The 20,943-nt window shown below is 62.6% G+C and overlaps 5 pseudogenes; all 5 read right to left on the bottom strand.

Annotated features, from left to right (window-relative positions):
- Positions 1-2,260: 2,260 nt before the first annotated feature.
- Positions 2,261-2,379, bottom strand: LOC142868078 (uncharacterized; annotated as a pseudogene).
- A 3,847-nt stretch (positions 2,380-6,226) lies between these two features.
- On the bottom strand, positions 6,227-6,345 carry LOC142868077 (uncharacterized; annotated as a pseudogene).
- A 3,852-nt stretch (positions 6,346-10,197) lies between these two features.
- On the bottom strand, positions 10,198-10,316 carry LOC142868075 (uncharacterized; annotated as a pseudogene).
- Positions 10,317-14,177: 3,861 nt separating this feature from the next.
- LOC142868074 (uncharacterized) lies at positions 14,178-14,296 on the bottom strand (annotated as a pseudogene).
- Positions 14,297-18,142: 3,846 nt separating this feature from the next.
- Positions 18,143-18,261, bottom strand: LOC142868073 (uncharacterized; annotated as a pseudogene).
- Between the last annotated feature and the right edge of the window lie 2,682 nt (positions 18,262-20,943).

Below are 20,943 nucleotides of genomic sequence, written 5' to 3'. Positions count from 1 at the left end.
CCTCCAAAGGCCCAGGTGCAGGGAGCCCAGGCCAAGCAGCCTGTGGAAGAAGCCACATGCTGTGCCACCCCGGGGAACACGACTGCAGGCCACGGCCCTTCCCACCTCCTCCTCCTCCTCCTCCTCCTCCTCCTCCTCCTCCCACCCCGCCCCCGCCCCCGCCCCCACATGGCACAGGGCCCAGAGACACCTCAGACACTTGCTACCCAAAGTGCAAAGGGCATCAGTTGCTCCTCCAAAGCCCCCGCCCAGCAGACCGCGTTGTCCAGCCAGCCCCCGGGCCTCCCTGGGGTGCCCAGCACAAAAGTGCAGACACCCACCGGACCCTCAATCTCAGTTTTCGGATGTTTTTGCCACTCTAAGGACCCGCAGGCCAGCTGGGCCTTCTGGCAGGACAGAGAGCCCCGGAATCCGACGTGGAGAGCTGAGTGTACGTCCCCATGAGGAGGCGGTCCCCACCTCCGCGGCTATCCCCTTGCGGGGAGCGGCAGCCGCGGGGCCTCAGAGAAGACACCAGGCTGGGCCCCCACGGCACAGCGGGAGCACGTCCCCCGCAGGCCACTTAGCGACGGCGGCCAGCCGGCGGACGGTTGGGTTGCGCGAGACGCTGCGGCCGCCCTGCTACCGGGTTCCTGGGAGGGCGTCCTGGAACCAGCGTCCACACCAAGCCCTTGGAAGGCCCAGGCGACAGAGGAGCCCCGTCAGGCAGGGGCCGAGGACGGTGACGGCCCGGGCGGGGAGGAGCGTGTCAGGCAGGGGCAGAGGACGGTGACAGGTGACAGGCCGGGCGGGAAGGAGTCAGTCAGGCAGGGGCCGTGGAGGAGACGGGCTGGGTAAGGGTTAGGGTTAGAGTCAGGGCACAAGTCACAATCGCAAAGACCTGGAAGCCACCCGAGTGCCCATCGACCCACGAGTGGGTAAATAAAATGTGGCGCGTGGACACCACGGAGTGCTATTCGGCTATGAGGAGCAGCGGTGAGAGGGCACCTCTCCTGGTTCTCCTGGCCAGAGCTGGAACCCGTTCCAGTAAGCCAAGTATCCCAAGAATGGACACACGAGCACCACGTGCTCGCGCTCACCAGCAAATGGGTACGAACCGATGGACACCTAAGTGGACACAGAGGAATCACCTTCTTCGGGTGGGTGTCGGGCGGGTGGGGGGGAGGGGATGGGCATACACATCCATTAGGAATGGGGTGGGTGCGCACCGACTGGGGGATGGGCGCACTTGAAGCTCTGACCCGAGGGGGGAGGCTGGGAGAGGGCAACGCACCGCACCCGACCTTAACATTGGTGCCCCCACAATATGCTGGAACAACATGAGAGGTAAATGAATAAGAACACGGGGGGGAGGGGGGCACGGGCAACACATGTCACCTTAATACTTGGACTCCCATCATCTGCTTGAAAAGAGAGAGAAAAGAAAATGCAATAATAGAGATAAGAGACACTTTTTAAAAATAATGAATCCGGCCGGGCGCTGTGGCTCACGCCTGTAATCCTAGCTCTTGGGAGGCCGAGGCGGGCGGATTGCTCAAGGTCAGGAGTTCAAAACCAGCCTGAGCAAGAGCGAGACCCCGTCTCTACTATAAATAGAAAGAAATTAATTGGCCAACTGATATATATATAAAAAATTAGCGGGGCATGGTGGCGCATGCCTGCAGTCCCAGCTACCCGGGAGGCTGAGGCAGAAGGATCACTCGAGCCCAGGAGTTTGAAGTTGCTGTGAGCTAGGCTGACGCCACGGCACTCACTCTAGCCTGGGCAACAAACCCAGACTCTGTCTCAAAAAAAAAAAAAAAAAATGAATCCGAAGAGAAAAGTAAAAGGAGGCCTGTGGAGCAGGTCTGGGTGTGACTCCGGATCCCCCAACATCAGGTGCCACCACCAAAGATCCCTACGTGTAGCCCATAGAACCCCAAAAGCAACGGGACGAGTTCTGGTCACATACTCCCTCAAAATGACATCCTGGCCTTCTTCTGGAACTCCCTCCCCTCTCAGACTCTCAAGGTTTCCTCCGGCGTGTCCGTTCCCACAGAGCAGACCTTTGGTCTGAGACCTGACAGTCCAGAAGCCACGCATGCTGCCGCGTGGCGGCGGTGTCACGGCTCGGGACAAGAGGAGGCCCCACGGTGCGGGCTGGGGCGCCAGGCACCGCGGCGGGCGCTGAGGGTGGGGGTCACCCCCACCCCGGGCCGCCCCCGCGCTCCCAGAAACGCGACAGAACCAGAGGCAAAAAAAAAAAAAAAAAAAAAGAAGAAGCCTACGGCACCCGGTATTCCCGGGCGGTCTCCCATCCAAGTTCTAACCAGGCCCGACCCTGCTTAGCTTCCGAGACCAGACGGGATCGGGCGCGTTCGGGGTGGTGTGGCCGTGGACGGTGGAGGGCGCCCCTGCCCCGCTCAAGAAGCCGAGCCTCTCTGCGCTTCCCCGCCGCCTCCTCCCGCCCCAGGCCCCGCGCCGGGCCGGGCCTGTTGAGTTCGCCGGCCGGGTCCGGCGGGCTCCGAGGGACGGGGGTGACAGGCGGGGCGGGCAGGGAGCGGCGGGCCGAGGTTGGGGGCTGTCTCTCTATACACACACACTCACACTCACTCACTCACTCACACTCACACAAGATGCGCCTCCACGGCTGGACCCACCAAGGTGGAGACCTTCCAGCCCCCCTCCTCTCCTCGCCTGGCCTCCTTCACCTCCCCGCCCCCACCCCCAGCGCGCCGCGGCCGCTGACTGCGCACGGGGTGGGCGGGGCGCTCGCCCTTTGACCCCAGCCAGGGGCCGCCCTCCCCCACAACCCCTTTCAGCTGCGCCGCCCACCCTGTGGCCCTGCGGCCGCCTATTCCCCCGGGCCAGGGCTGGGGCACAGCGCACGGGGGAGGGGAGCCAGTGTATGGGGCGTCTCTCTCTCTCTCTCTCTCTCTCTCTCTCTCTCTCTCTCTCCCCCCGGATGTGTCCCATGGGTGGGGTGGGGTGGCGTGGTTTGTGGGGCGCTGAAGAAATCAGTCCCCTCCATCTCCTCCCTCTGGAAAACACCCAAGCCCTTGGAGAACTGCCCGCACCGCTACCGTGGGGGCCGGGACCCTCCTCTGTGTCCTCCTGTGGCCCAGTCCAAGGGGCCTGGGCCTGGCCGGGGCTGCATTGGACCCCAACCACCCTGGCGTGTGGACTCGCTAAAAATCGGCGATTAGATATTGGATTCCAGCGTCATTGAGGTCATTTCACTAATGAGTGCACCGCAAAGAGTTTCCTAATCCATCTGTGAGGGTGGCAACCGAAAGAGAATTTGAAAGCTGACAGAATAGGCGAGGAAAGGCATAGGAGATTTCCACACCCAGTAAGGAAGCCTTTCCCGAAGTGGAAGAAAGAAACGAGCAAACAGAGACACCGGTAGCCCGCCCGGATGAGAGTCTGCCCCTGAGAGAAAGTACCCTGACCAGGTTCACCCGCGGGTGGGTGGGTGGCGAGCTAGCGGCATTCAGAAGAGCGAGGCCCGCAGTCTGTGCAGAAGACACCTGCACTCGGGTGTGTGTGGCGGCACAATTCACAAGCAGCTCCAGATGTTAATCCAAGGAGAAGCCAGGGAGTTCCCAACGCCCCAGGTGTCCTCAGCCCACGACTGGCTGCTGTGGGAATGCGAAGCCCGGCTCCTTGTCTCAGAGCGGGGCAACCAGGAGGTGTGATGTCCACCCAGGGGTTCCCAGGAGGATCAGGCTGAAGCTGGGACTTGGCCTGAAAGTGTCCCCTCGCATGGCCACCCCCTTCCCCTTCCTGCTCCTCTACTCCTGGTGCCCCTCCATCCAGGGGCCAGACCTTAAAGAGTCACCCGCAAGAGAATCCTGGTCCCAAAGGAGCCTTCTGGGGGACCCGTGCTGAGAGAGGTTGTGGGCATGGCCCGCTGGGGCTCTGCCCGACCCAGGGCTGAGAGATGCAACCTCCCAGCTCTGGGTCCCTGCAGGAAGTGTTGGCAAGCACAGGGCCAGTCCTCCAAAGGCCCAGGTGCAGGGAGCCCAGGCCAAGCAGCCTGTGGAAGAAGCCACATGCTGTGCCACCCCGGGGAACACGACTGCAGGCCACGGCCCTTCCCACCTCCTCCTCCTCCTCCTCCTCCTCCTCCCACCCCGCCCCCGCCCCCACCCCCACATGGCACAGGGCCCAGAGACACCTCAGACACTTGCTACCCAAAGTGCAAAGGGCATCAGTTGCTCCTCCAAAGCCCCCGCCCAGCAGACCGCGTTGTCCAGCCAGCCCCCGGGCCTCCCTGGGGTGCCCAGCACAAAAGTGCAGACACCCACCGGACCCTCAATCTCAGTTTTCGGATGTTTTTGCCACTCTAAGGACCCGCAGGCCAGCTGGGCCTTCTGGCAGGACAGAGAGCCCCGGAATCCGACGTGGAGAGCTGAGTGTACGTCCCCATGAGGAGGCGGTCCCCACCTCCGCGGCTATCCCCTTGCGGGGAGCGGCAGCCGCGGGGCCTCAGAGAAGACACCAGGCTGGGCCCCCACGGCACAGCGGGAGCACGTCCCCCGCAGGCCACTTAGCGACGGCGGCCAGCCGGCGGACGGTTGGGTTGCGCGAGACGCTGCGGCCGCCCTGCTACCGGGTTCCTGGGAGGGCGTCCTGGAACCAGCGTCCACACCAAGCCCTTGGAAGGCCCAGGCGACAGAGGAGCCCCGTCAGGCAGGGGCCGAGGACGGTGACGGCCCGGGCGGGGAGGAGCGTGTCAGGCAGGGGCAGAGGACGGTGACAGGTGACAGGCCGGGCGGGAAGGAGTCAGTCAGGCAGGGGCCGTGGAGGAGACGGGCTGGGTAAGGGTTAGGGTTAGAGTCAGGGCACAAGTCACAATCGCAAAGACCTGGAAGCCACCCGAGTGCCCATCGACCCACGAGTGGGTAAATAAAATGTGGCGCGTGGACACCACGGAGTGCTATTCGGCTATGAGGAGCAGCGGTGAGAGGGCACCTCTCCTGGTTCTCCTGGCCAGAGCTGGAACCCGTTCCAGTAAGCCAAGTATCCCAAGAATGGACACACGAGCACCACGTGCTCGCGCTCACCAGCAAATGGGTACGAACCGATGGACACCTAAGTGGACACAGAGGAATCACCTTCTTCGGGTGGGTGTCGGGCGGGTGGGGGGAGGGGATGGGCATACACATCCATTAGGAATGGGGTGGGTGCGCACCGACTGGGGGATGGGCGCACTTGAAGCTCTGACCCGAGGGGGGAGGCTGGGAGAGGGCAACGCACCGCACCCGACCTTAACATTGGTGCCCCCACAATATGCTGGAACAACATGAGAGGTAAATGAATAAGAACACGGGGGGGAGGGGGGCACGGGCAACACATGTCACCTTAATACTTGGACTCCCATCATCTGCTTGAAAAGAGAGAGAAAAGAAAATGCAATAATAGAGATAAGAGACACTTTTTAAAAATAATGAATCCGGCCGGGCGCTGTGGCTCACGCCTGTAATCCTAGCTCTTGGGAGGCCGAGGCGGGCGGATTGCTCAAGGTCAGGAGTTCAAAACCAGCCTGAGCAAGAGCGAGACCCCGTCTCTACTATAAATAGAAAGAAATTAATTGGCCAACTGATATATATATAAAAAATTAGCGGGGCATGGTGGCGCATGCCTGCAGTCCCAGCTACCCGGGAGGCTGAGGCAGAAGGATCACTCGAGCCCAGGAGTTTGAAGTTGCTGTGAGCTAGGCTGACGCCACGGCACTCACTCTAGCCTGGGCAACAAACCCAGACTCTGTCTCAAAAAAAAAAAAAAAAATGAATCCGAAGAGAAAAGTAAAAGGAGGCCTGTGGAGCAGGTCTGGGTGTGACTCCGGATCCCCCAACATCAGGTGCCACCACCAAAGATCCCTACGTGTAGCCCATAGAACCCCAAAAGCAACGGGACGAGTTCTGGTCACATACTCCCTCAAAATGACATCCTGGCCTTCTTCTGGAACTCCCTCCCCTCTCAGACTCTCAAGGTTTCCTCCGGCGTGTTCGTTCCCACAGAGCAGACCTTTGGTCTGAGACCTGACAGTCCAGAAGCCACGCATGCTGCCGCGTGGCGGCGGTGTCACGGCTCGGGACAAGAGGAGGCCCCACGGTGCGGGCTGGGGCGCCAGGCACCGCGGCGGGCGCTGAGGGTGGGGGTCACCCCCACCCCGGGCCGCCCCCGCGCTCCCAGAAACGCGACAGAACCAGAGGCAAAAAAAAAAAAAAAAAAAAGAAGAAGCCTACGGCACCCGGTATTCCCGGGCGGTCTCCCATCCAAGTTCTAACCAGGCCCGACCCTGCTTAGCTTCCGAGACCAGACGGGATCGGGCGCGTTCGGGGTGGTGTGGCCGTGGACGGTGGAGGGCGCCCCTGCCCCGCTCAAGAAGCCGAGCCTCTCTGCGCTTCCCCGCCGCCTCCTCCCGCCCCAGGCCCCGCGCCGGGCCGGGCCTGTTGAGTTCGCCGGCCGGGTCCGGCGGGCTCCGAGGGACGGGGGTGACAGGCGGGGCGGGCAGGGAGCGGCGGGCCGAGGTTGGGGGCTGTCTCTCTATACACACACACTCACACTCACTCACTCACTCACACTCACACAAGATGCGCCTCCACGGCTGGACCCACCAAGGTGGAGACCTTCCAGCCCCCCTCCTCTCCTCGCCTGGCCTCCTTCACCTCCCCGCCCCCACCCCCAGCGCGCCGCGGCCGCTGACTGCGCACGGGGTGGGCGGGGCGCTCGCCCTTTGACCCCAGCCAGGGGCCGCCCTCCCCCACAACCCCTTTCAGCTGCGCCGCCCACCCTGTGGCCCTGCGGCCGCCTATTCCCCCGGGCCAGGGCTGGGGCACAGCACACGGGGGAGGGGAGCCAGTGTATGGGGCGTCTCTCTCTCTCTCTCTCTCTCTCTCTCTCTCTCTCTCTCTCCCCCCGGATGTGTCCCATGGGTGGGGTGGGGTGGCGTGGTTTGTGGGGCGCTGAAGAAATCAGTCCCCTCCATCTCCTCCCTCTGGAAAACACCCAAGCCCTTGGAGAACTGCCCGCACCGCTACCGTGGGGGCCGGGACCCTCCTCTGTGTCCTCCTGTGGCCCAGTCCAAGGGGCCTGGGCCTGGCCGGGGCTGCATTGGACCCCAACCACCCTGGCGTGTGGACTCGCTAAAAATCGGCGATTAGATATTGGATTCCAGCGTCATTGAGGTCATTTCACTAATGAGTGCACCGCAAAGAGTTTCCTAATCCATCTGTGAGGGTGGCAACCGAAAGAGAATTTGAAAGCTGACAGAATAGGCGAGGAAAGGCATAGGAGATTTCCACACCCAGTAAGGAAGCCTTTCCCGAAGTGGAAGAAAGAAACGAGCAAACAGAGACACCGGTAGCCCGCCCGGATGAGAGTCTGCCCCTGAGAGAAAGTACCCTGACCAGGTTCACCCGCGGGTGGGTGGGTGGCGAGCTAGCGGCATTCAGAAGAGCGAGGCCCGCAGTCTGTGCAGAAGACACCTGCACTCGGGTGTGTGTGGCGGCACAATTCACAAGCAGCTCCAGATGTTAATCCAAGGAGAAGCCAGGGAGTTCCCAACGCCCCAGGTGTCCTCAGCCCACGACTGGCTGCTGTGGGAATGCGAAGCCCGGCTCCTTGTCTCAGAGCGGGGCAACCAGGAGGTGTGATGTCCACCCAGGGGTTCCCAGGAGGATCAGGCTGAAGCTGGGACTTGGCCTGAAAGTGTCCCCTCGCATGGCCACCCCCTTCCCCTTCCTGCTCCTCTACTCCTGGTGCCCCTCCATCCAGGGGCCAGACCTTAAAGAGTCACCCGCAAGAGAATCCTGGTCCCAAAGGAGCCTTCTGGGGGACCCGTGCTGAGAGAGGTTGTGGGCATGGCCCGCTGGGGCTCTGCCCGACCCAGGGCTGAGAGATGCAACCTCCCAGCTCTGGGTCCCTGCAGGAAGTGTTGGCAAGCACAGGGCCAGTCCTCCAAAGGCCCAGGTGCAGGGAGCCCAGGCCAAGCAGCCTGTGGAAGAAGCCACATGCTGTGCCACCCCGGGGAACACGACTGCAGGCCACGGCCCTTCCCACCTCCTCCTCCTCCTCCTCCTCCTCCTCCTCCTCCCACCCCGCCCCCGCCCCCGCCCCCACATGGCACAGGGCCCAGAGACACCTCAGACACTTGCTACCCAAAGTGCAAAGGGCATCAGTTGCTCCTCCAAAGCCCCCGCCCAGCAGACCGCGTTGTCCAGCCAGCCCCCGGGCCTCCCTGGGGTGCCCAGCACAAAAGTGCAGACACCCACCGGACCCTCAATCTCAGTTTTCGGATGTTTTTGCCACTCTAAGGACCCGCAGGCCAGCTGGGCCTTCTGGCAGGACAGAGAGCCCCGGAATCCGACGTGGAGAGCTGAGTGTACGTCCCCATGAGGAGGCGGTCCCCACCTCCGCGGCTATCCCCTTGCGGGGAGCGGCAGCCGCGGGGCCTCAGAGAAGACACCAGGCTGGGCCCCCACGGCACAGCGGGAGCACGTCCCCCGCAGGCCACTTAGCGACGGCGGCCAGCCGGCGGACGGTTGGGTTGCGCGAGACGCTGCGGCCGCCCTGCTACCGGGTTCCTGGGAGGGCGTCCTGGAACCAGCGTCCACACCAAGCCCTTGGAAGGCCCAGGCGACAGAGGAGCCCCGTCAGGCAGGGGCCGAGGACGGTGACGGCCCGGGCGGGGAGGAGCGTGTCAGGCAGGGGCAGAGGACGGTGACAGGTGACAGGCCGGGCGGGAAGGAGTCAGTCAGGCAGGGGCCGTGGAGGAGACGGGCTGGGTAAGGGTTAGGGTTAGAGTCAGGGCACAAGTCACAATCGCAAAGACCTGGAAGCCACCCGAGTGCCCATCGACCCACGAGTGGGTAAATAAAATGTGGCGCGTGGACACCACGGAGTGCTATTCGGCTATGAGGAGCAGCGGTGAGAGGGCACCTCTCCTGGTTCTCCTGGCCAGAGCTGGAACCCGTTCCAGTAAGCCAAGTATCCCAAGAATGGACACACGAGCACCACGTGCTCGCGCTCACCAGCAAATGGGTACGAACCGATGGACACCTAAGTGGACACAGAGGAATCACCTTCTTCGGGTGGGTGTCGGGCGGGTGGGGGGAGGGGATGGGCATACACATCCATTAGGAATGGGGTGGGTGCGCACCGACTGGGGGATGGGCGCACTTGAAGCTCTGACCCGAGGGGGGAGGCTGGGAGAGGGCAACGCACCGCACCCGACCTTAACATTGGTGCCCCCACAATATGCTGGAACAACATGAGAGGTAAATGAATAAGAACACGGGGGGGAGGGGGGCACGGGCAACACATGTCACCTTAATACTTGGACTCCCATCATCTGCTTGAAAAGAGAGAGAAAAGAAAATGCAATAATAGAGATAAGAGACACTTTTTAAAAATAATGAATCCGGCCGGGCGCTGTGGCTCACGCCTGTAATCCTAGCTCTTGGGAGGCCGAGGCGGGCGGATTGCTCAAGGTCAGGAGTTCAAAACCAGCCTGAGCAAGAGCGAGACCCCGTCCCTACTATAAATAGAAAGAAATTAATTGGCCAACTGATATATATATAAAAAATTAGCGGGGCATGGTGGCGCATGCCTGCAGTCCCAGCTACCCGGGAGGCTGAGGCAGAAGGATCACTCGAGCCCAGGAGTTTGAAGTTGCTGTGAGCTAGGCTGACGCCACGGCACTCACTCTAGCCTGGGCAACAAACCCAGACTCTGTCTCAAAAAAAAAAAAAAAATGAATCCGAAGAGAAAAGTAAAAGGAGGCCTGTGGAGCAGGTCTGGGTGTGACTCCGGATCCCCCAACATCAGGTGCCACCACCAAAGATCCCTACGTGTAGCCCATAGAACCCCAAAAGCAACGGGACGAGTTCTGGTCACATACTCCCTCAAAATGACATCCTGGCCTTCTTCTGGAACTCCCTCCCCTCTCAGACTCTCAAGGTTTCCTCCGGCGTGTCCGTTCCCACAGAGCAGACCTTTGGTCTGAGACCTGACAGTCCAGAAGCCACGCATGCTGCCGCGTGGCGGCGGTGTCACGGCTCGGGACAAGAGGAGGCCCCACGGTGCGGGCTGGGGCGCCAGGCACCGCGGCGGGCGCTGAGGGTGGGGGTCACCCCCACCCCGGGCCGCCCCCGCGCTCCCAGAAACGCGACAGAACCAGAGGCAAAAAAAAAAAAAAAAAAAAGAAGAAGCCTACGGCACCCGGTATTCCCGGGCGGTCTCCCATCCAAGTTCTAACCAGGCCCGACCCTGCTTAGCTTCCGAGACCAGACGGGATCGGGCGCGTTCGGGGTGGTGTGGCCGTGGACGGCGGAGGGCGCCCCTGCCCCGCTCAAGAAGCCGAGCCTCTCTGCGCTTCCCCGCCGCCTCCTCCCGCCCCAGGCCCCGCGCCGGGCCGGGCCTGTTGAGTTCGCCGGCCGGGTCCGGCGGGCTCCGAGGGACGGGGGTGACAGGCGGGGCGGGCAGGGAGCGGCGGGCCGAGGTTGGGGGCTGTCTCTCTATACACACACACTCACACTCACTCACTCACTCACACTCACACAAGATGCGCCTCCACGGCTGGACCCACCAAGGTGGAGACCTTCCAGCCCCCCTCCTCTCCTCGCCTGGCCTCCTTCACCTCCCCGCCCCCACCCCCAGCGCGCCGCGGCCGCTGACTGCGCACGGGGTGGGCGGGGCGCTCGCCCTTTGACCCCAGCCAGGGGCCGCCCTCCCCCACAACCCCTTTCAGCTGCGCCGCCCACCCTGTGGCCCTGCGGCCGCCTATTCCCCCGGGCCAGGGCTGGGGCACAGCGCACGGGGGAGGGGAGCCAGTGTATGGGGCGTCTCTCTCTCTCTCTCTCTCTCTCTCTCTCTCTCTCTCTCTCTTTCTCGGGATGTGTCCCATGGGTGGGGTGGGGTGGCGTGGTTTGTGGGGCGCTGAAGAAATCAGTCCCCTCCATCTCCTCCCTCTGGAAAACACCCAAGCCCTTGGAGAACTGCCCGCACCGCTACCGTGGGGGCCGGGACCCTCCTCTGTGTCCTCCTGTGGCCCAGTCCAAGGGGCCTGGGCCTGGCCGGGGCTGCATTGGACCCCAACCACCCTGGCGTGTGGACTCGCTAAAAATCGGCGATTAGATATTGGATTCCAGCGTCATTGAGGTCATTTCACTAATGAGTGCACCGCAAAGAGTTTCCTAATCCATCTGTGAGGGTGGCAACCGAAAGAGAATTTGAAAGCTGACAGAATAGGCGAGGAAAGGCATAGGAGATTTCCACACCCAGTAAGGAAGCCTTTCCCGAAGTGGAAGAAAGAAACGAGCAAACAGAGACACCGGTAGCCCGCCCGGATGAGAGTCTGCCCCTGAGAGAAAGTACCCTGACCAGGTTCACCCGCGGGTGGGTGGGTGGCGAGCTAGCGGCATTCAGAAGAGCGAGGCCCGCAGTCTGTGCAGAAGACACCTGCACTCGGGTGTGTGTGGCGGCACAATTCACAAGCAGCTCCAGATGTTAATCCAAGGAGAAGCCAGGGAGTTCCCAACGCCCCAGGTGTCCTCAGCCCACGACTGGCTGCTGTGGGAATGCGAAGCCCGGCTCCTTGTCTCAGAGCGGGGCAACCAGGAGGTGTGATGTCCACCCAGGGGTTCCCAGGAGGATCAGGCTGAAGCTGGGACTTGGCCTGAAAGTGTCCCCTCGCATGGCCACCCCCTTCCCCTTCCTGCTCCTCTACTCCTGGTGCCCCTCCATCCAGGGGCCAGACCTTAAAGAGTCACCCGCAAGAGAATCCTGGTCCCAAAGGAGCCTTCTGGGGGACCCGTGCTGAGAGAGGTTGTGGGCATGGCCCGCTGGGGCTCTGCCCGACCCAGGGCTGAGAGATGCAACCTCCCAGCTCTGGGTCCCTGCAGGAAGTGTTGGCAAGCACAGGGCCAGTCCTCCAAAGGCCCAGGTGCAGGGAGCCCAGGCCAAGCAGCCTGTGGAAGAAGCCACATGCTGTGCCACCCCGGGGAACACGACTGCAGGCCACGGCCCTTCCCACCTCCTCCTCCTCCTCCTCCTCCTCCTCCTCCTCCTCCCACCCCGCCCCCGCCCCCGCCCCCACATGGCACAGGGCCCAGAGACACCTCAGACACTTGCTACCCAAAGTGCAAAGGGCATCAGTTGCTCCTCCAAAGCCCCCGCCCAGCAGACCGCGTTGTCCAGCCAGCCCCCGGGCCTCCCTGGGGTGCCCAGCACAAAAGTGCAGACACCCACCGGACCCTCAATCTCAGTTTTCGGATGTTTTTGCCACTCTAAGGACCCGCAGGCCAGCTGGGCCTTCTGGCAGGACAGAGAGCCCCGGAATCCGACGTGGAGAGCTGAGTGTACGTCCCCATGAGGAGGCGGTCCCCACCTCCGCGGCTATCCCCTTGCGGGGAGCGGCAGCCGCGGGGCCTCAGAGAAGACACCAGGCTGGGCCCCCACGGCACAGCGGGAGCACGTCCCCCGCAGGCCACTTAGCGACGGCGGCCAGCCGGCGGACGGTTGGGTTGCGCGAGACGCTGCGGCCGCCCTGCTACCGGGTTCCTGGGAGGGCGTCCTGGAACCAGCGTCCACACCAAGCCCTTGGAAGGCCCAGGCGACAGAGGAGCCCCGTCAGGCAGGGGCCGAGGACGGTGACGGCCCGGGCGGGGAGGAGCGTGTCAGGCAGGGGCAGAGGACGGTGACAGGTGACAGGCCGGGCGGGAAGGAGTCAGTCAGGCAGGGGCCGTGGAGGAGACGGGCTGGGTAAGGGTTAGGGTTAGAGTCAGGGCACAAGTCACAATCGCAAAGACCTGGAAGCCACCCGAGTGCCCATCGACCCACGAGTGGGTAAATAAAATGTGGCGCGTGGACACCACGGAGTGCTATTCGGCTATGAGGAGCAGCGGTGAGAGGGCACCTCTCCTGGTTCTCCTGGCCAGAGCTGGAACCCGTTCCAGTAAGCCAAGTATCCCAAGAATGGACACACGAGCACCACGTGCTCGCGCTCACCAGCAAATGGGTACGAACCGATGGACACCTAAGTGGACACAGAGGAATCACCTTCTTCGGGTGGGTGTCGGGCGGGTGGGGGGGAGGGGATGGGCATACACATCCATTAGGAATGGGGTGGGTGCGCACCGACTGGGGGATGGGCGCACTTGAAGCTCTGACCCGAGGGGGGAGGCTGGGAGAGGGCAACGCACCGCACCCGACCTTAACATTGGTGCCCCCACAATATGCTGGAACAACATGAGAGGTAAATGAATAAGAACACGGGGGGGAGGGGGGCACGGGCAACACATGTCACCTTAATACTTGGACTCCCATCATCTGCTTGAAAAGAGAGAGAAAAGAAAATGCAATAATAGAGATAAGAGACACTTTTTAAAAATAATGAATCCGGCCGGGCGCTGTGGCTCACGCCTGTAATCCTAGCTCTTGGGAGGCCGAGGCGGGCGGATTGCTCAAGGTCAGGAGTTCAAAACCAGCCTGAGCAAGAGCGAGACCCCGTCTCTACTATAAATAGAAAGAAATTAATTGGCCAACTGATATATATATAAAAAATTAGCGGGGCATGGTGGCGCATGCCTGCAGTCCCAGCTACCCGGGAGGCTGAGGCAGAAGGATCACTCGAGCCCAGGAGTTTGAAGTTGCTGTGAGCTAGGCTGACGCCACGGCACTCACTCTAGCCTGGGCAACAAACCCAGACTCTGTCTCAAAAAAAAAAAAAAAAATGAATCCGAAGAGAAAAGTAAAAGGAGGCCTGTGGAGCAGGTCTGGGTGTGACTCCGGATCCCCCAACATCAGGTGCCACCACCAAAGATCCCTACGTGTAGCCCATAGAACCCCAAAAGCAACGGGACGAGTTCTGGTCACATACTCCCTCAAAATGACATCCTGGCCTTCTTCTGGAACTCCCTCCCCTCTCAGACTCTCAAGGTTTCCTCCGGCGTGTCCGTTCCCACAGAGCAGACCTTTGGTCTGAGACCTGACAGTCCAGAAGCCACGCATGCTGCCGCGTGGCGGCGGTGTCACGGCTCGGGACAAGAGGAGGCCCCACGGTGCGGGCTGGGGCGCCAGGCACCGCGGCGGGCGCTGAGGGTGGGGGTCACCCCCACCCCGGGCCGCCCCCGCGCTCCCAGAAACGCGACAGAACCAGAGGCAAAAAAAAAAAAAAAAAAAAAAGAAGAAGCCTACGGCACCCGGTATTCCCGGGCGGTCTCCCATCCAAGTTCTAACCAGGCCCGACCCTGCTTAGCTTCCGAGACCAGACGGGATCGGGCGCGTTCGGGGTGGTGTGGCCGTGGACGGTGGAGGGCGCCCCTGCCCCGCTCAAGAAGCCGAGCCTCTCTGCGCTTCCCCGCCGCCTCCTCCCGCCCCAGGCCCCGCGCCGGGCCGGGCCTGTTGAGTTCGCCGGCCGGGTCCGGCGGGCTCCGAGGGACGGGGGTGACAGGCGGGGCGGGCAGGGAGCGGCGGGCCGAGGTTGGGGGCTGTCTCTCTATACACACACACTCACACTCACTCACTCACTCACACTCACACAAGATGCGCCTCCACGGCTGGACCCACCAAGGTGGAGACCTTCCAGCCCCCCTCCTCTCCTCGCCTGGCCTCCTTCACCTCCCCGCCCCCACCCCCAGCGCGCCGCGGCCGCTGACTGCGCACGGGGTGGGCGGGGCGCTCGCCCTTTGACCCCAGCCAGGGGCCGCCCTCCCCCACAACCCCTTTCAGCTGCTCCGCCCACCCTGTGGCCCTGCGGCCGCCTATTCCCCCGGGCCAGGGCTGGGGCACAGCGCACGGGGGAGGGGAGCCAGTGTATGGGGCGTCTCTCTCTCTCTCTCTCTCTCTCTCTCTCTCTCTCTCTCTCCCCCCGGATGTGTCCCATGGGTGGGGTGGGGTGGCGTGGTTTGTGGGGCGCTGAAGAAATCAGTCCCCTCCATCTCCTCCCTCTGGAAAACACCCAAGCCCTTGGAGAACTGCCCGCACCGCTACCGTGGGGGCCGGGACCCTCCTCTGTGTCCTCCTGTGGCCCAGTCCAAGGGGCCTGGGCCTGGCCGGGGCTGCATTGGACCCCAACCACCCTGGCGTGTGGACTCGCTAAAAATCGGCGATTAGATATTGGATTCCAGCGTCATTGAGGTCATTTCACTAATGAGTGCACCGCAAAGAGTTTCCTAATCCATCTGTGAGGGTGGCAACCGAAAGAGAATTTGAAAGCTGACAGAATAGGCGAGGAAAGGCATAGGAGATTTCCACACCCAGTAAGGAAGCCTTTCCCGAAGTGGAAGAAAGAAACGAGCAAACAGAGACACCGGTAGCCCGCCCGGATGAGAGTCTGCCCCTGAGAGAAAGTACCCTGACCAGGTTCACCCGCGGGTGGGTGGGTGGCGAGCTAGCGGCATTCAGAAGAGCGAGGCCCGCAGTCTGTGCAGAAGACACCTGCACTCGGGTGTGTGTGGCGGCACAATTCACAAGCAGCTCCAGATGTTAATCCAAGGAGAAGCCAGGGAGTTCCCAACGCCCCAGGTGTCCTCAGCCCACGACTGGCTGCTGTGGGAATGCGAAGCCCGGCTCCTTGTCTCAGAGCGGGGCAACCAGGAGGTGTGATGTCCACCCAGGGGTTCCCAGGAGGATCAGGCTGAAGCTGGGACTTGGCCTGAAAGTGTCCCCTCGCATGGCCACCCCCTTCCCCTTCCTGCTCCTCTACTCCTGGTGCCCCTCCATCCAGGGGCCAGACCTTAAAGAGTCACCCGCAAGAGAATCCTGGTCCCAAAGGAGCCTTCTGGGGGACCCGTGCTGAGAGAGGTTGTGGGCATGGCCCGCTGGGGCTCTGCCCGACCCAGGGCTGAGAGATGCAACCTCCCAGCTCTGGGTCCCTGCAGGAAGTGTTGGCAAGCACAGGGCCAGTCCTCCAAAGGCCCAGGTGCAGGGAGCCCAGGCCAAGCAGCCTGTGGAAGAAGCCACATGCTGTGCCACCCCGGGGAACACGACTGCAGGCCACGGCCCTTCCCACCTCCTCCTCCTCCTCCTCCTCCTCCTCCCACCCCGCCCCCGCCCCCACCCCCACATGGCACAGGGCCCAGAGACACCTCAGACACTTGCTACCCAAAGTGCAAAGGGCATCAGTTGCTCCTCCAAAGCCCCCGCCCAGCAGACCGCGTTGTCCAGCCAGCCCCCGGGCCTCCCTGGGGTGCCCAGCACAAAAGTGCAGACACCCACCGGACCCTCAATCTCAGTTTTCGGATGTTTTTGCCACTCTAAGGACCCGCAGGCCAGCTGGGCCTTCTGGCAGGACAGAGAGCCCCGGAATCCGACGTGGAGAGCTGAGTGTACGTCCCCATGAGGAGGCGGTCCCCACCTCCGCGGCTATCCCCTTGCGGGGAGCGGCAGCCGCGGGGCCTCAGAGAAGACACCAGGCTGGGCCCCCACGGCACAGCGGGAGCACGTCCCCCGCAGGCCACTTAGCGACGGCGGCCAGCCGGCGGACGGTTGGGTTGCGCGAGACGCTGCGGCCGCCCTGCTACCGGGTTCCTGGGAGGGCGTCCTGGAACCAGCGTCCACACCAAGCCCTTGGAAGGCCCAGGCGACAGAGGAGCCCCGTCAGGCAGGGGCCGAGGACGGTGACGGCCCGGGCGGGGAGGAGCGTGTCAGGCAGGGGCAGAGGACGGTGACAGGTGACAGGCCGGGCGGGAAGGAGTCAGTCAGGCAGGGGCCGTGGAGGAGACGGGCTGGGTAAGGGTTAGGGTTAGAGTCAGGGCACAAGTCACAATCGCAAAGACCTGGAAGCCACCCGAGTGCCCATCGACCCACGAGTGGGTAAATAAAATGTGGCGCGTGGACACCACGGAGTGCTATTCGGCTATGAGGAGCAGCGGTGAGAGGGCACCTCTCCTGGTTCTCCTGGCCAGAGCTGGAACCCGTTCCAGTAAGCCAAGTATCCCAAGAATGGACACACGAGCACCACGTGCTCGCGCTCACCAGCAAATGGGTACGAACCGATGGACACCTAAGTGGACACAGAGGAATCACCTTCTTCGGGTGGGTGTCGGGCGGGTGGGGGGAGGGGATGGGCATACACATCCATTAGGAATGGGGTGGGTGCGCACCGACTGGGGGATGGGCGCACTTGAAGCTCTGACCCGAGGGGGGAGGCTGGGAGAGGGCAACGCACCGCACCCGACCTTAACATTGGTGCCCCCACAATATGCTGGAACAACATGAGAGGTAAATGAATAAGAACACGGGGGGGAGGGGGGCACGGGCAACACATGTCACCTTAATACTTGGACTCCCATCATCTGCTTGAAAAGAGAGAGAAAAGAAAATGCAATAATAGAGATAAGAGACACTTTTTAAAAATAATGAATCCGGCCGGGCGCTGTGGCTCACGCCTGTAATCCTAGCTCTTGGGAGGCCGAGGCGGGCGGATTGCTCAAGGTCAGGAGTTCAAAACCAGCCTGAGCAAGAGCGAGACCCCGTCTCTACTATAAATAGAAAGAAATTAATTGGCCAACTGATATATATATAAAAAATTAGCGGGGCATGGTGGCGCATGCCTGCAGTCCCAGCTACCCGGGAGGCTGAGGCAGAAGGATCACTCGAGCCCAGGAGTTTGAAGTTGCTGTGAGCTAGGCTGACGCCACGGCACTCACTCTAGCCTGGGCAACAAACCCAGACTGTCTCAAAAAAAAAAAAAAAAAATGAATCCGAAGAGAAAAGTAAAAGGAGGCCTGTGGAGCAGGTCTGGGTGTGACTCCGGATCCCCCAACATCAGGTGCCACCACCAAAGATCCCTACGTGTAGCCCATAGAACCCCAAAAGCAACGGGACGAGTTCTGGTCACATACTCCCTCAAAATGACATCCTGGCCTTCTTCTGGAACTCCCTCCCCTCTCAGACTCTCAAGGTTTCCTCCGGCGTGTCCGTTCCCACAGAGCAGACCTTTGGTCTGAGACCTGACAGTCCAGAAGCCACGCATGCTGCCGCGTGGCGGCGGTGTCACGGCTCGGGACAAGAGGAGGCCCCACGGTGCGGGCTGGGGCGCCAGGCACCGCGGCGGGCGCTGAGGGTGGGGGTCACCCCCACCCCGGGCCGCCCCCGCGCTCCCAGAAACGCGACAGAACCAGAGGCAAAAAAAAAAAAAAAAAAAAGAAGAAGCCTACGGCACCCGGTATTCCCGGGCGGTCTCCCATCCAAGTTCTAACCAGGCCCGACCCTGCTTAGCTTCCGAGACCAGACGGGATCGGGCGCGTTCGGGGTGGTGTGGCCGTGGACGGTGGAGGGCGCCCCTGCCCCGCTCAAGAAGCCGAGCCTCTCTGCGCTTCCCCGCCGCCTCCTCCCGCCCCAGGCCCCGCGCCGGGCCGGGCCTGTTGAGTTCGCCGGCCGGGTCCGGCGGGCTCCGAGGGACGGGGGTGACAGGCGGGGCGGGCAGGGAGCGGCGGGCCGAGGTTGGGGGCTGTCTCTCTATACACACACACTCACACTCACTCACTCACTCACACTCACACAAGATGCGCCTCCACGGCTGGACCCACCAAGGTGGAGACCTTCCAGCCCCCCTCCTCTCCTCGCCTGGCCTCCTTCACCTCCCCGCCCCCACCCCCAGCGCGCCGCGGCCGCTGACTGCGCACGGGGTGGGCGGGGCGCTCGCCCTTTGACCCCAGCCAGGGGCCGCCCTCCCCCACAACCCCTTTCAGCTGCGCCGCCCACCCTGTGGCCCTGCGGCCGCCTATTCCCCCGGGCCAGGGCTGGGGCACAGCGCACGGGGGAGGGGAGCCAGTGTATGGGGCGTCTCTCTCTCTCTCTCTCTCTCTCTCTCTCTCTCTCTCTCTCTCTTTCTCGGGATGTGTCCCATGGGTGGGGTGGGGTGGCGTGGTTTGTGGGGCGCTGAAGAAATCAGTCCCCTCCATCTCCTCCCTCTGGAAAACACCCAAGCCCTTGGAGAACTGCCCGCACCGCTACCGTGGGGGCCGGGACCCTCCTCTGTGTCCTCCTGTGGCCCAGTCCAAGGGGCCTGGGCCTGGCCGGGGCTGCATTGGACCCCAACCACCCTGGCGTGTGGACTCGCTAAAAATCGGCGATTAGATATTGGATTCCAGCGTCATTGAGGTCATTTCACTAATGAGTGCACCGCAAAGAGTTTCCTAATCCATCTGTGAGGGTGGCAACCGAAAGAGAATTTGAAAGCTGACAGAATAGGCGAGGAAAGGCATAGGAGATTTCCACACCCAGTAAGGAAGCCTTTCCCGAAGTGGAAGAAAGAAACGAGCAAACAGAGACACCGGTAGCCCGCCCGGATGAGAGTCTGCCCCTGAGAGAAAGTACCCTGACCAGGTTCACCCGCGGGTGGGTGGGTGGCGAGCTAGCGGCATTCAGAAGAGCGAGGCCCGCAGTCTGTGCAGAAGACACCTGCACTCGGGTGTGTGTGGCGGCACAATTCACAAGCAGCTCCAGATGTTAATCCAAGGAGAAGCCAGGGAGTTCCCAACGCCCCAGGTGTCCTCAGCCCACGACTGGCTGCTGTGGGAATGCGAAGCCCGGCTCCTTGTCTCAGAGCGGGGCAACCAGGAGGTGTGATGTCCACCCAGGGGTTCCCAGGAGGATCAGGCTGAAGCTGGGACTTGGCCTGAAAGTGTCCCCTCGCATGGCCACCCCCTTCCCCTTCCTGCTCCTCTACTCCTGGTGCCCCTCCATCCAGGGGCCAGACCTTAAAGAGTCACCCGCAAGAGAATCCTGGTCCCAAAGGAGCCTTCTGGGGGACCCGTGCTGAGAGAGGTTGTGGGCATGGCCCGCTGGGGCTCTGCCCGACCCAGGGCTGAGAGATGCAACCTCCCAGCTCTGGGTCCCTGCAGGAAGTGTTGGCAAGCACAGGGCCAGTCCTCCAAAGGCCCAGGTGCAGGGAGCCCAGGCCAAGCAGCCTGTGGAAGAAGCCACATGCTGTGCCACCCCGGGGAACACGACTGCAGGCCACGGCCCTTCCCACCTCCTCCTCCTCCTCCTCCTCCTCCTCCTCCTCCTCCCACCCCGCCCCCGCCCCCGCCCCCACATGGCACAGGGCCCAGAGACACCTCAGACACTTGCTACCCAAAGTGCAAAGGGCATCAGTTGCTCCTCCAAAGCCCCCGCCCAGCAGACCGCGTTGTCCAGCCAGCCCCCGGGCCTCCCTGGGGTGCCCAGCACAAAAGTGCAGACACCCACCGGACCCTCAATCTCAGTTTTCGGATGTTTTTGCCACTCTAAGGACCCGCAGGCCAGCTGGGCCTTCTGGCAGGACAGAGAGCCCCGGAATCCGACGTGGAGAGCTGAGTGTACGTCCCCATGAGGAGGCGGTCCCCACCTCCGCGGCTATCCCCTTGCGGGGAGCGGCAGCCGCGGGGCCTCAGAGAAGACACCAGGCTGGGCCCCCACGGCACAGCGGGAGCACGTCCCCCGCAGGCCACTTAGCGACGGCGGCCAGCCGGCGGACGGTTGGGTTGCGCGAGACGCTGCGGCCGCCCTGCTACCGGGTTCCTGGGAGGGCGTCCTGGAACCAGCGTCCACACCAAGCCCTTGGAAGGCCCAGGCGACAGAGGAGCCCCGTCAGGCAGGGGCCGAGGACGGTGACGGCCCGGGCGGGGAGGAGCGTGTCAGGCAGGGGCAGAGGACGGTGACAGGTGACAGGCCGGGCGGGAAGGAGTCAGTCAGGCAGGGGCCGTGGAGGAGACGGGCTGGGTAAGGGTTAGGGTTAGAGTCAGGGCACAAGTCACAATCGCAAAGACCTGGAAGCCACCCGAGTGCCCATCGACCCACGAGTGGGTAAATAAAATGTGGCGCGTGGACACCACGGAGTGCTATTCGGCTATGAGGAGCAGCGGTGAGAGGGCACCTCTCCTGGTTCTCCTGGCCAGAGCTGGAACCCGTTCCAGTAAGCCAAGTATCCCAAGAATGGACACACGAGCACCACGTGCTCGCGCTCAC

The sequence above is a fragment of the Microcebus murinus genome, unplaced genomic scaffold (assembly GCF_040939455.1).
Source record: "Microcebus murinus isolate Inina unplaced genomic scaffold, M.murinus_Inina_mat1.0 scaf025_hap2_Mmur4.0, whole genome shotgun sequence".
Taxonomy (NCBI): Eukaryota; Metazoa; Chordata; class Mammalia; order Primates; family Cheirogaleidae; genus Microcebus; species Microcebus murinus.
This window is presented reverse-complemented; position numbering and strand designations above follow the sequence as displayed.